We start from the raw sequence: 11994 nt of genomic DNA, 5'->3' as shown, positions 1-11994 counted from the left end.
CCAGTGGGGTCTTTCTCAGTACCTTGAAGTGTCCTGGACCCACCAGCTCCTGTCCTGTGGGGTGGGGCTGGGGAATTTTTATAGCTTGTCTCAATTGGTTGCATAGGATCTCAGGTAATTTTATTACTGATCAATAATTTTTTCAATGCCATACTATCAACAGCTAAAACATGAATGATTCCCAGAAATATTGGTAAAGGCATTGATTTTCTTAAGAGAATGGAAAGGTGAGGGAAGGCTGATTTACACTTGCACAGACTGGATAAAAAGTCACAGTACTTGCCATTACAGCTGGCCTGCACATGAACACTGAGAGTGTCTTAATTGCAGCTGACCCTGGATGCTCCGCGCTTCCCACGGCAGCCGGGGCTGTGAGACTCTTGGAGACAGGAGGGGGCTGATAGCAGGAACAGGCTGCTGCTGCAGGAAAACAGCAGGAAGGTACAGGAGGAGGAGAGGGAGGGTTGGTCTAGAGAACAGAAATGCAGCAGATGAGGCAGCTCTCATTCAGGATCCCTGGAAATGTCCAAGGCCAAGTTGGACAGGGCTTGGAGCAACCTGGGAGAGTGGAAGGTGTCCCTGCCCATGTCAGGGGGTGGAATGAGATGGGCCTTAAGGTCCCTTCCAACCCGAACCATCCTGAGATTCTGTGATTAACAAGTGTGCCCAGTAGTTTTTAGTCACACACACACAAAACCAACAACCAAACATGAATGGCATGGCCGTTGTTCTGGCTGATGGTGTCTTTGTGTCTGTCAGCTGGTGGGAGTTCAGAGTACGCCTAATTATGGTAACTCCGAGACTTGCTTCTTGGATTATCTAGCAAATCAGCCTGGAAAAAGCTGGAATAGGAAAAAGATGTGACTGTTCAGTCTGCCTGTAAGTCCTAACAGCAGTAGGGTAAATAGCCAAGAAAAATAGACCCTCATAGCTTGTTTACTTTTTTGCCTGTAATGCTCCTGGCTGAGCTAAAGAGTTTCCAGTTGGGCTTTACAGACCTCAATAGGTCTCACTGGGGATTTGAATAAAAATAGATCCTAAATGATACCATTGTAAAACAAAGAGAAAACATAAAGAGAGGAATGAGAACGTTGCCAGTCTGCCATGCGAGCAGGACCTGGTGTTCTCTGTGCTGTCAACAGCCCCACGGGTTGGAGCCTCGAGCTGGATTGAATGGTTCCATTCTCATGCCTGGAGCCGTGTACGAGGCTGGAGGGCACAGCCTGAGGGGCTGTTCCAGGGGTTGGTTTAGGTGGGACTTTATTACTGGTGGGAAGAACACTTTCCAGGCACTCTGTGCAAGGCTGCTCTGCGCAGCTCTTCCACAGCGTGGAAGAAGGTGGCTGTGACCAAACGTCCCTGGCAGGTCAGTCCTGTTTGAGCTGGGTCTGGCAGTAGGAAATTCCCAAACATAATCCCTCACCTGGCACATGGAGAAGCAGCTCCCAGGGATGGGTGGCTTTCTGTAGTTCCAAGAAATGCAACATTCATTATGAAGAAAAACTCTCGGTCACAGCTAACTGTGTTGAAGTTTGCTTGCTAGAGGTGATGTGCTGGGGGTTGTGCTGCCTTTTTGATCTTTGTAACAGAAAAAATATCTAAGAGAATACATGGTTAAATGTGTAGATCTGGGTTCTCTTCAGAGAAACTTGCCCTGCGTCAGGGGACCCAGATGTTGTCCCAAAATCTCTCGTTTGCTGTGTCAGCTTCACTGTTGCAGGCTTTCAGCATGTTGTAACACTCGGACACAGCTTTGTGGTTTCAGAGGCTGGCAGGTCTTTGCACATGCTGAACTAAATAGTGGGCTTCAGGGGTCAAAACGGGCTGTGTCAGCCTGGGCCTCACTCATTTCTTTTGAGTCAAGGTAAAGTCCAGGATTAGAGAAATGTTATGGAAGAAGAAATCTGTGTGGTTTTCCTTCCATGTGTTGCTCACGCTTTGACTTACAAGGGCGGCAGCTTTTCAGAGATTTTGCAAAGTGGTTGTGTGAGATGAGAAGCTCTAAATTTAGTTGCAGAGTGCTTGGTTCAGCGTTCACGGTGCTGAGCGAGCTGCCCGCCCCGGGGGTGTGGGACTTGGCCGGGGCGCGCAGGCAGGAAGGGCGGCTCCGGCGGAGGTTTCCTGTCCTGCCGCGGGTGCTGATGCTCGCTGCTGCTCGTGCACTTGGCTGGCTGCTGCCGGGGTCACAAACGGGGCCCTGCAATCACGGCAAGAACGATGGCTGCATATCACATTGAGCACATTCGCCATCAGTAAAGAGCGAGGCTTTTCTTTTCCAAGACAGCTGCTTTCCCAAAGGAGCAGGGATGGAAATGAGGCCACTGGGAGTTTGTTTTGGCTTCTCTTCTGATTTATTGCAGAATGTACAACAAATGAATAACGTGTCTCGCCGGACTCTCCCAGGTTTCCCTCCCCCCTTGCAGGATTGCTGTGCCCTTTTGCTGTGCCACAGTCTGCCTTTGCAGAGGCTGGGTCGTGTAGGTTCTTTTCATGTTTACACATCTGTTGTGGGTGGCCACGTGGGACAAAGCACAGAGGCTGGTACATAAGCGCAGCAGCGCTGATGTGTGGATGTGGATCTGCTCCAGGATTAGCTGCTCTGGTGAACCTGGCACCTCCTCTGCCCAAGTGTCACGCAGGTGAGCACCTCTGGTCCCCTCCAGTGAGCTGCTCTGTGACCACTCCGATCCTCCCCATCAAAGCCCAGCTCTGCAGGGGCCCTGGGCTCAGCCATGGGGCTCGCAGGCGCCAAGGGCAGTGACTCCCTCTCTGGAGAGCTGTTTGCAGACTGCCTGAGTGCAGGGACATCCTGATGTGGAAACCCAACTGCAGAGCTTAGTCCTGATGGGTTAATGCTACAGTAAGTAAGAGCTACACCCTGTTGGGAAGAAGTACCTGCGTGCCTCTGTGGCTGCACTGAGAACTCGAGTCTGTGGAGCTGTTGGGGTTAGAAACAGAATGATGCCACAGGGGTGGTGAGATGGTTGTTCTGTTGCAGTTGCACGGGGGGGCTCTGCCAGAGCAGCTGAACCAGGAGTGGTGTCTCTCCGGCAGTCAGTGTTTCTGACTGACAACTCTGCGATGAATGATTGTCATCTGGAATAAATGCTGACTTGTGCTCAGTCCCCACATCAAACCACTGAACTCATATGAGAATCACATGCCGGAGCATGTCACTGGTGCTCTGCACGACCTTTCCATCTGCCCCTGAGCTCTGTCTGCAGACACGCAGCTGCCCCCACTCCCGAGGCACCCCCGCACCCGGCTCTTCCTCACTGCTCCGAGTGTCTCACCCGGGAACGCTGCCCGGCAGCCTTCAAAGTCCATCTTCTTAACTCAGCCTGACTGAAATTGAAAAGAGGTACTAGCAGGGCAGTTCCCACATGGGAGCAGATTAAATCTGACAGCTGGGCGGGGAGGGGAGCTGTTGGGTGGAAGTGATGGGGAGAGGTGTGATGGCCAGGGATTCTCACCCGGTGAGCCCAGCAGGAGCTTTCTGACTGAAAAGAAATGCTTGCCATGGCTGTAGGGGGTATCAGATAGAGGAAAGCCGTGAGACAGATGAACTTTCCATTCACCATTGTTGTCTTCCGGTGCAAACTGGCCCCTTGGCCGCTCTGAGGAGACTGGCAGGGACTGGGGTTTGGACACCTGGAAGCAGGTGAGTCTTGAGGATTTGGGGCATCTTGTGGGGCTCTGGCATTCTTTCTCTGCCAGCCTTCAGATGGGTTGTCCCTGCAGTTGCCATGAGCTCGTTACAGTTTCAGTTGATCCGTATGGAATCACCTCAAGGTGAATTTCTAGTTTTTCTCATGGTATTTGTGCTCCTGGTCTACTTACGATATGCAAGAAAATACTCAATGGTCAGTTTCTATTTTGCAGCTCTCAAATCAACACTACAGGATTCAACCTCCCCTTGTATTTTCCTTTAGGTAATTTTTTCATGGCCCTACTGCTGTTTTTTGTCTACCATTAGAGATCTTTTAGTTAAAATAAATTATTAAAAACATAGCTGTCAGAATCAATTCCTGGAAACATGCTTTGATTTGAGGAATCTAAAGAAAGGTCTTTAATCCAAAACTCTATCTGAATGTTCCCCCTCAACTCCAGCTTTCCCTGCCTGACCATCACAGACATGGCAATACCACCAGTCACGCTGTCCATTACTTCCCCCCCCCACCAAATACTGTTTTTTTAAATTTTCTATTTGCAGCTGGCCAGTGGAAGATGAAGATGGGCCAGCACTTCTGCTGATGGGCTGTATGGAAAAGGCTTTTGTAGGGTAGAGCTAAGGAATGTAAACAGCTCTACAGAGATCCTGCAACTCTCTCTCTTACCTGGCAGTTACATCTGGAGAATAAATGAATGGAATGACCTCTGCTCCATTAGCTTGTGTCTGTTCTCTGTTTCGGGGACGATCCCAAGGAGTGTGGAGCACCTGCCATCCTTGGGCCAGGGAGTGGCTCCTGACCATCCCGGGTGGTAGCCCTGGGTTTGCTGGCTCGCCTCCAAGCCTGCTTGACTAACACAGCTGATCAAAGCACCATGTGGTGCGACGGGTGTGGACTCGGGCATTTTCAGATCTCATTTAATTTCTGAGGCTTAACAGGATTTGTCAGGCCAAGCCATTTTCACCGAGCTGAGTGACAGTCACGGATGATATAGAGAAGGGCTCATTAGAGCAGTAAATTCAGAATTATGCATAAAGCAGCAATAACTGGTCCCTTAAAATTCCCTCGGCGCTTTGACACCAAACAGTTCTCCTAATTGAATGTCGGAAGGGAGCATTTTTCGCTTGTCTTTCCAAGCAGAAAATGATCAAATGCCCACCAGCCAAGGCTGGGCAATTATTTTTCTAGACCCCACTAATGCAAGAGCTCTCTCCCAGCACAAGAACAGAGTGTGGATTGCTCCGACAGCCTTCTCTCCTTGTGTTGGTTGGGGGTGTCAGGTTTGTGTTTTCCTCAGCCTGACTGAAGACTTTGGAAGGCTGTTACAGAAAATGAGACAGACTGATGATGATGCTCCTGGCTCTCAGAAGTCCCCATGAGTATGCAAACCATGGCAAACTTCATCCCATGGTCTGACAGAGTGGAAAGCACTCCCCTGGTGTTCAATAGGCTGTTGAGCTGGGATTCATCATCACCTGCAGTTGCAGGTGGGTGGGTTACATCTGTGTCAGGAGCCTTCTCACTCCTGGTTTTAAATAGCAATAATCTTCAAGGTCAGTGTTTTACACACTGATTCCTGTATACTGTACTAAGTCCCTGGAATAAGTAGAAGATACATTCTGCATTGCCCAAGTCTCTGCTCATGCCTCATGCTCACTGTTACACACCCACAGCTCTCCCCAGAGAATGAAAAATCTGTTTATTAAAGGCCAAATACTGTCTGTACTCTTTGTTGTCAGGGACTGCCCCTGCTCTTGGGAACTCTCTGCATCTCCTTGGTCACAAAATTTTCTGCAGTAATGGAAAAAGGATTTGATTCTTGATACAGGCGAGAGTTTAATGTCTTCCATCATTTCTGGTTTTCACTGGGCACAAATGGGAGAAAGAATTTTTGTATTTAAGTCCACCAGGCATTTATAGACACTCTGCTTTCCTCACCTCAGGCATTCCGGTTACAAGGATGGGTAAGGTAAACAAAGATTAATGAATGCTGATGAACTTCTTCACAAGGCAGACCGTGAGGCAGCTGGACCCCAAAGTGTTTAGAATTAGGTCAGGCTGTCCTGATGCTTGATTTGTCTTTACACATTAAACCTAGAAATCTTAACAAACTTCCAATTACATTTCTATTTTCTACCAGCTGAGTAATATTTGAATTAATATTGAATTCAATATTTTGTGTGGATGCCCCTTTCCATCATGTGCAGGATGGTTCAACAGAGGACCAGCAATAAAATTCAGTGCTCTTCAGTTAAAAATACTCCGTTCCTCTTTGCAGCAATGCAAACTCCAGCCTAATCACTAAAGAAAGGATTCTATTTCCATTTTTAAGTCAGACTGCTTGGCTTGTAGCACCTCTTCTAATTTTTCATAATTTTCAACAAATGCAAACTAACATTAGAACAGGAAGAATGCCATCTGTCATCTCAAATCTCTTAAAATCAGATCTGTGGTTCCTTTTGGTTCAAGAACTCTCCCCTGAGACTTATTTGTCAGTCCCTTTCATAAGCCAGAGATGTGCCTATGAAAGGTGTACTTATGTGTGAGACTGTCTGTCAGGTCTTGGATGTCAATTTGACTGAAGTTTGTTGATTCAGAGTGCTAATAAATAGTTCACAATTATTCTACAATATCTTCATGACATGTCATTAACCAAACCAAAGAGAAAGGTGGGAGCTCCACTACTGTTGTTTGAAAGGCTAAAACGAATGAACACCAACAATAATAGCAACTGTTGTTGAAGCACAGTTCCTTTTGCTTAAATACTTATTTTTATTATGCTTATTTTCTAAAAAAACCTTCATCTTCACCAATGTAAGTATTTGTTGGGCACTGGGTGAGTTGGATCATTTCCCAGTGCATCTGGAAATAGTGAGAAATGCTTCAAACTTCCTGTGATGATTTGAACGTCTTCTTGACACCTTTTTCTTTCAAGTAGCTCTTTTGTCTTGTTACACTGCTGCTAAAACCCCAGAAGTTCACAAATAGCATGGTCTGACTGGAACTCCACTGTTTTCCATGTGGAGAAAGCTGCTAATTAAGCTGACAGTGCTTGTCCCAGCCCTAAAGGTGTACCTGACAGATAGATCCTGTCAGTGGCCAGTCATTTGGGTGACATAAATTGGTTCCATGTCACTCCCCATCCTGAGAGGTGGCGCCTGAAGTGCTCGGGTGCCGGCTGCTTGCACAGATAGGAAGAATATGTACATTTCTAATTTTCATTTCTTTTTATGTTAGTGTAGAAACCCAGGTGAAACAGCTTTACAATTCAATGCCCTTTTCCTCTTTGTTCCAGTGTTTCAGGATTTAGGTTTTATTTTCGTCCAAGAGAGTTTGGGAAGCCAATGACTGCATGGTAATTAGAGACCCCATTTGGCTGCATTTAGACAGTTTGGAGGATGTAATTAGCTCTCGAGCCAGAATAAAGATGTACATCTCCAACTGTACTTCATCAAAAACGTGACTTGGTCGCTATTCAGTTTTGGGATTTAATCTGAGGTTGTCTGAATATTGCAATTTGAGTATCTGCAGGATGTGTGTGTCATCCTGTCCTCCCACTGCATTCCCTTAAATTTTTTTAAATCTCAGTTTTTCCTTTTGACAGCCACACCGCAAATGTTCCCTGCGAACTGTGTGTGCCCAGATCAGCTTGGATGGCACGCTGGGGACACCCAGGTGTGGTGCTTTTACACTGCCTGCTAGGTTTTCAAATTCTCCTTGACAAAGCCAATGGGAGCAGAACTGGGTAAAGCTGAGTCCCTCAGAACATCCTTCCTGTCTTTTATTTCCAGTCATGTTAACTGGGAATCTCATAAATTAGACAGCACTCAGAAACAGGCTTGGAGATCTGGCAGCCTGAGACAGGTGGATTCATGGTGTGTAAAACAGCCGTGTTTCTGCTGGTGGAAGTCAGAGGGCTGTCCCCTCAGTGTGCTCCTGTGACAGCAAGAACCGGATGGGAAATGTGTCGCTGGCTGCAGCAGGAGCACGTCCCAACTCCGTATTAGTGAGTTTTGCCATAGAAAACACTGCTGAAAGATGCATTTTCCACATTTAGGTAAAAACTATTTAATTGAAGCTATCTTCCCAGGCTTAGGTAAAATTCGGAATGTTAAATAAGCAGCCAGTCCTTTGCTGGATTTCCAGTCCAAGCTGTTTTGTGTGTGGCAGGAGATGCTGTTAGCTGGGCACTGCGTGGCTGTCTGTGCTGGCTGGCCAGTCGGGCTCCGGAGCCTCTCCAGCAGCTCTGCCCAGCCCAGCGCCCCTTTTGGAACAAAGTTATAGAGCATTTTTTGCATCTGAGATTACTAGAATATAAAAATGTGGAGTTTCCTCCCTGTGTAACTCTCTGCTGAGTCCACTCACTGCTCCCCTGAACTTCTCAAAAATGTTCCCTTATGGAGTATTTAATTATGGGCACGTGTTTGCTTATTATTTTAAATTAGGTTTTCATTTAAATGTGCAATGTGCTCATGATCAAGCTGCTGTTTTCTTGTGATGATGTTTCTGTAGATGATCCTTCTTCCTAGGATGCAGTTCCTGAGGTTTCTGTACATCATCCTCATTCGCTTTGCTGCTGCATCTTAATTATTTTATCATTTATTTTCTCAATGCATTTTCAATCCTCTGATTTCCTCTCCTGTGAGCTCTATTTGAGCTCGTTTCACACACAAATAACCCCTCTCAGGATGCTTCCATGGCTAAAGCATGTACCACATCAGCTGACTGTGTTATCTCCTCCCATGGAGCTGTGTGCCCCTGCTTTAGTGAATCCCATTGTTTGCTATGTGTACATTCAAAAGAAGAAAGGATAAAAATCCAACAAACTCTTCTCTTATTAGCAATTCTTTCCACAACTTCTCTAACTCCAGGACTCCTGCCTGGCTCAGCCTTTCACCAACTGTCTGCAGTGCGTGCCCAGCATCACTTTTCCATACCCCTGTGGGGATGTTGCCAGTGGACTTCAGACACAAACAGGAAAACCTTCCTTCCGGCCGAGGTAAATAACATTACCTCATCTCTGATACTATTCTCAACACTGGTTTATTGTAATGGGACATCGGACACAATGCCAAGAGGTTAAGGAATTCAATCCAAGGTCTGTGAGCCCTGGAGGACAGGAGGAGTATCCACCCCATCCCTGCACTGCGAGCTAAGAACCGGGCCAGGGAACTTGAAGGCCGTAAGTGTGAAGTGTTGGGCCTGGCAGAGAGGGTTCATCCTTTTGAAAGGAATGACAGCAGGGCATTGATGTTCTCCATGCTTCCCAGCAAGGTTCCCTCCAGTGCCAGTGAGGGACCAGAGCGTGCTGCTGCAGATCAGCTGCTTCCAGGTCCCTGGAAAACACCCTGAAACAGCTGGAAGGCCAGAAGGAGCCCGGCAGGATGAAGAGCAGTGATCAGCCAGCACAGGCCGCCTCGCGTGAGCCAGGTTTACCCACAGATTAATCGCTGCCCACAGCCACAGTCGTGGTGTTGAGAACAGAGACCTCGGCAGTCTCACAGCTGAGTGCAGCAAGAAGGATTTTAGGCTAAGAAAGAAGTGTTTAATTGTTCCTAAAATGTTTGAAAGGCTATAAAAGTCTCTAGACAATATTGCTGTTTCAAAATGCACTGTGAATGCCAAAAAAAGCCCAGTGAGGCTGGTTTTTGTGCTCAAAGCTTTTCTGAATAATCTTTCACTTTAAACATAATAAACCCCAAGCACTTCTGAATAAAACATGGGTATATAAGGCAGAAGGAGGTACAAGTTTGCTAATATTCATGCTTACTGTATAACAAAGTATATGTTCCTTTATGCAAATTCCTACCTCAATGCAAGAGGGATCTGATGGAGAACAACATAAGAGAATAATACATAGACAAAGGGTTATTTTTATAAGAAATAACAGTTTAAGAAAATTATTATCCCTTTTATGGAATTAAAAATATTTGCAGCCCTTTTCAAATTAAAATGTATTTTTTGTTAAAGAGCATTTTAATAGAGATTTTGTCTGTTTGGAATTCAAAAGAATTAAGCTGTAATATTTCTAGTAGCCAACATTTGAAATCAAACAAGCTTTTTTCATTAGAAAATGTCATTTCTGGTGGTGAAACAGCATTAAATTTATCTAAAATACCTCACACTTCCCGTGAAACCTCAAAACTTTGAAAATCCATGGGTTCTTAAAAACATTCCAAAAAAGAAAGTTTCTGTTGTTGATTCTTATCAAACTAAAATGTCTACCCCTGTCACAAGAATTTCAAAGCATAAATAGTACAAAAGTGTGGTGGGTTTTCTGTGGTTTTGTTTGTTTGTTTGTTTCTTTATCTTTTTTTGTGGTTGTTTGTTTTGGGTTTTTTGTTTGTTTGTTTGTGTTGTTTTGGGGGGTTTTGTGGAGTTTTTTTGTTTTTTGGGGTTTTTTTTTGGTAGTATAGTTTGATTTAAATGGTGTTGACTTAAAATCCTGCTGAGAAAAATTCTGATTAGTTTTGGCTCTTTAACTCTGTAACAGAAACAATCCTGGGATTGATGAGGATGAAGTGCATGTGAGAGAGGGAGTTACATACATTGTGGTTGTTTCTGGAGGGTTCATTCATTTACATGTAAAGAAAAATTCTATCAGGTTTATTGTAAATACTGTTGTAAATAATTTTAATGTTACTGGAAATAATCCTTGCTGAACAGCCTTTGGTTTATGGCTGTGCTTTCTTCTTCAGACACAAAAGAAATGAGTATGAACAAAACCTCTTAAATTTCTTTTATGAAGACAGGTGTTGTTGATTTATGTGTAATTCCCCATGAAATACTGGCTCGTGGTTCAAATTGAGTCTAACATTATTTAGGACTAAGAATAGTTTAGAAATTCCTTGAAACTGAAGAGCCTAATAGGCACAGACAAAGCAATATGCGAAGCAGGGGAAATGTATTGGGAAGCAACTGCAAATCAAATTATTTCAAGAAAACAAACAAATGCTGCTGGGAACATTTTGTGTTGCCAGAGGTGACAGGAGAGCTGCACAGAGCTTTAAAATGGACAACTTAACAGGAATGTCTTATGGCCTGTAGGGATGTGTCAGGGCTGCACAAAGGAAGGAGCGTAACAGTCGGCAGAGAACACCTCAGCTGTGGTCATTGCTGGGCCTTGCAGAAACACCTGAAAAGCACCAAATGCTGTTCACACCTACGGCTATGGCGGAAAAAAGATGGCTTATTGGGAAGAATGGGTGGTAGACTAAAATTGTGTGTAAGTCAAGGGCAGAATAAAGAAAGGTCTGTTGGTTACACAAAGGGTTATCAGGTGTTGTATTGAACTTGGACAAGCTGTCGAGCTACTCTAAACGTCTCCGAAAGGGCTGAAGATAAATCTGGAAGGGGGCAGAGTATTTGGAAGACTAAATATATTTGAAATAAGGGACAAAATCCCTAACAATGATTTCAATGTATAAAAGCCTATTGCTGACAGATTCCTTCTACTACAAGTGCTCAGCGACAGTCCCAGATTTGAGCTGTGTACATCCTGCACCTGTGGGTCTGTACGTTTGACCTCCCACTAATTCTCAAGCAGTTGCTCCAGCTGATTCTTCCTTTTCCGCTCTTTGCTCATAGTTCTGTGGCGTTGAACCGGGGCGGTAGAGCCGGATGGGTAGGAGGTGGAATCAGTGGGTTCAGCATCCCTGCCCTCCGGCCGGCCCTGTGCGCCCGCTGAACAGCTCCCGGAGCCAGGCGGGAACTCGGGAAGGCAGCAGGCCTGACAGTGTGTGCTACAGTGCACGGGAAGTGGGAGAGGAACTGAGAGTCGGCCTAGGACTGACAATTCCCTGGGAAGTGCCTCGGTGGGATTTGCAGGAGCTGTTTCCCTTGATCACACATACATGAATGTATTATTCTGGCTGACGGCAACAAGGTAACAACTCAGCAGTACCGAGACCCAAACACTGCACCTCCCTTTCCTCAGTCTGTTTCCCACTCCAAATGAAATGTGAATACCTCAAGATGAGAATGCACTGCACTCCCACCTGTGCCTGACTCCCACGCCTTTGAGCATGAGTCTCTTCACAGCAACAATCACAGGAAACATCCTTGGAGAATCTGACTCTGGATAGGCTTATGTGAACAGTTTGTGGAACCAAAAATTTGGGTTTGGATTAAGTTGAATAAACGAAAGAGTTTGGCAGAGAAGTATTTCTAAGGACTAATATTTAATTTCAATGGTTTTCAATTATACATTTTGATTTTTTTTTCAGAGAATAAACTGGAATTAATAAAAAAGATTAAAACTAACATATTTGATAGAAAAAGAAGGTTCTCCCCCCCCCCCCCCCCCCCGCCCCCGTTTTCCTGA

The sequence above is a fragment of the Coloeus monedula genome (genome assembly GCF_965178545.1).
Source record: "Coloeus monedula genome assembly, chromosome: 10".
In the NCBI taxonomy this organism is placed as follows: domain Eukaryota; kingdom Metazoa; phylum Chordata; class Aves; order Passeriformes; family Corvidae; genus Coloeus; species Coloeus monedula.
Note: the sequence above shows the minus strand (reverse complement) of the source record.